Genomic DNA, 2,979 nt, shown 5'->3' with positions numbered 1-2,979 from the left:
CCAAGGATGGGGAACCAGAGTCCAGCCCGTCCTCAGCCCCAGGGCCTCTCTTACCTCGGGCCTGCACATCTGGACCCAAGGCCGTGCTCAGCACATGGGGAAGGGGGACACCGCCTCCAGGCAGGACGGGGCAAGTGCGGGGGGGGCGGGGAAGGAGCCCAGACTCGGGTCCCCGTCTTGGGCCCAGGGGCTGTTCCTTGGCGCTCTACCCATCCTCTCTGAGAGACACGGCAATCGTCCCCTCCCTGCCCTCCTGCCCTCGGGTGGCAAGGCTGTGCCGGGGGGGGGGGGGGGAGGGGGGGGTCCCAAGGATTCGGGAAGACGCATCCACCTCCTGATGCCCGGGGCCCACGAACGTGACTTTATGTGGAAAAGGGACTCTGCAGATGTAATCAAGGTGGGGACCTTGAAATGAGAGCCCCCGGGATCAGCGTGGCCCTAAATCCAGTGACAAGTGTCCTTATAGGAAGGGAGAGACGCAGACACCGAGGAGAAGCCGCTTGGAGACGGAGACGGGGCAGAGGCTGGAGCGAGGCGGCCCCAGCCAGGGACGCCCGGGGGCCCCAGACACTCCCCCCACCCCCAGAGCCCCCACCCCCGGGCGGAGTGAGGCCCTGCCCGCCTTGGTCTGCCTTGTGGTCTCAGAGCTGGTGGAGAACACACTCGTGCTGTCCGAGGTGCCCCGGTGGCAGCGTGGCCTCTGGTCTCCGTCCTCCCGGCCCCCGCCCCCGGCTGCCTCTCGTGTCTTCCCCGCCTCCTTTGCTACGACCACTGACCTCGGGCTCTAAACCCCACATGCGCGTCTTGGCCAGGACCTCTCCCCACGGAGGCCCCTGTCCGAGCGCCCGGCACCAAGCGGGCACCTCCCCTGTGCCCGGTGAGCATCCCTCTCGGTCTGGGGCCCCCCCACCCCCCGCCCCCTGCACTGGCTTCAACCTCCCCCTTCTTCAACCGCTGGCAAATCCCACCAAGTCAGACTTCAGAATGAAGCCACAAAGCACCCTTTCTGTCCCCACCCACTGGATTATTTTGGGGGCCTCTAACTGGGCCCCCTCCCTGCCCTCACTGTGCTCTGTGGAGCGGCCAGAGCCCCCTCCCTCACTTCGCTCCAAACCTGCCTTACCACTTCGCACTGGCTGTTCCCTCTGACGAGAACACCCTTCCCTACGTCCCTTCCTGGCTGGCCGGTCCCCTCACCGCCTTTGCCTGCAGCTCGTCCCACGTTCCCATCATGCCTCCGGCTTCCTCGGGACTGCTCACCCCCCCATTGGAAGTGCTGATCTTCTGCCTGTGGGTCTAGCCCCCGTCACGACACTTTCCACGCGCCCTTCTCTCCCTTGTGGCCGAGTCACCCAGAGCGCAGGTGACGAGATCAGCAGGCTCTGTCCTCGAACGTGTTTGCAGAGGGATGAACTCACGAAGGGGGGAGATGAAAACAGAGACACGGGATGGGCAAACCCCAGGCTGGAGGCCGACAACTCGGGCCGGTGGGGCTGGGGGCGCGGGGACTCGGCGGCAAAGGGCCCGTGGGGCTTCAAGGCCTTCGACGACACCCAGTCTTCCGGAACAGCCGCACTGTTCAGGGGGCGCCCCAAGAAAGGATCCCGCAAACCGAGGGGACGCCCACAGAGGCCTCTGTGAGGGGTCTCGGGACGGCAGGTGGAGCCTGGCGGCCTCCCAGGTGCCACACGCCCGGACGTCGCCTTTCCGCCACGGTCGCTTTCCCCGGCCACCCCGCCGGGCTCGGGGCCCTCTGCCAGCCCTGCCTCTGGGGCCGCCTGCCTCCGTCCTTCCGTGGTTCCGCTAGGACATTCTCTGGAAAGCCAGAGTGCGCACAGAACCCGCCGCCACGCGGGCCACCACACCCAGTGCCCCACGGGGACCGTCATTTCCCAGGACGCGGGGGCTGCGTCTGCGCGAGACTGTTTCCGTGCTAAATAAAATCAAGACTCTGCGTGACCCGGCGAGCGTCCCCTGGTCGAAGTCAGCCGTCTCCAAAGCACACGACCCAGCGAGGCTGTTTCCCACCCGGCCCCAAAGATGCCGGGGTCATCTTCATACTCGGGTCCCGGGCACGGGCCGCGTAGGAAGAAGGCCAGCCTGGGAATTTGGGGGAGAAACGTCTCCAGTCCACGGGCCTGTGTTGGCCAGAGCCTGTGCGCGAGGCCCCTCCGGGCTGGGAGCTCGGGGCAGGCGTCCAGCAACTGTCATGCCTGTGAAGGTGTTTTTATGCCCAAAAGTGCTTGTGGGAAAGTCAGGGGGAGGCAGAGGAAAGGAAAACAGAAGGACCCTAAACACGGGCGAAAGGGGACCATTTGCTATGTGAGGCCAACCCCCTCCTCGGGGCCCCGGGGAGGTTCTACACTGGGGGAGGCCAGCGGAGGGCCAGCGCCGGGGGCTTGGCTGGGGGGTGCTCCGTATGGCACAAAGCGGTCCTTCTGGGGCTCGGCTCCAACTAGACCTAGTCACAGCCGCTGAGCGTGGCCGGCGGGGCCCCTGCCCCGACCCTGGGCCGTTGGTCTTGCCTGTTCCCAGCCCCACTGAGCCCCCAGGGTGGCTTTCCGTGACCGAGGAGTCTGGGGGGCAGGGAGGGTGTCTGCCCGGAGTGGCCCTCACCCGGCAGGGCACCCCCACTCCAGCCTCAGACCCGTCTTCGGAGGGGATGAGCTCGGGCCCAGGCTCCCCTGTCCCCACCTTCAGGAGGGGCTGGGCAGTGTCTGGGCCCACAGAGACAGCTTCCTGCTGGAGCCCCCGCTCCCTGTGCCAGCGGCCCCCCTGCACCTCCCTCACTCAGCCGGTACTCCTCACTGTGCACCAGACACAGAGACCAGGGAGAGAGAGAGGCAGGCAGTGAGGGCTTCCTGGGGGAGGAGTCGGACGGCGTGCTCGGGTCCAGTGCCCTGCAGGCCTGTGCGGACACAGTCCACCTGAGCCGTCTCCCCCGTGTTGGGACAATGGGGTCGAGTCACCGTGCTTCCG

At 66.8% G+C, this 2,979-nt stretch overlaps 1 long non-coding RNA gene across 1 annotated transcript; it reads left to right on the top strand.

Annotated features, from left to right (window-relative positions):
* Positions 1–284: 284 nt before the first annotated feature.
* LOC122474694 lies at positions 285–1,959 on the top strand. Its single transcript, XR_006294982.1, has 2 exons — positions 285–877; positions 1,213–1,959. It is a non-coding gene; the product is annotated as an uncharacterized LOC122474694 (long non-coding RNA).
* The last annotated feature ends 1,020 nt before the right edge of the window (positions 1,960–2,979 follow it).

This window comes from Prionailurus bengalensis, chromosome D4, assembly GCF_016509475.1.
Source record: "Prionailurus bengalensis isolate Pbe53 chromosome D4, Fcat_Pben_1.1_paternal_pri, whole genome shotgun sequence".
NCBI classification, from domain to species: Eukaryota; Metazoa; Chordata; class Mammalia; order Carnivora; family Felidae; genus Prionailurus; species Prionailurus bengalensis.
Note: the sequence above shows the minus strand (reverse complement) of the source record. Positions and strands in the feature narration are given on the sequence as shown.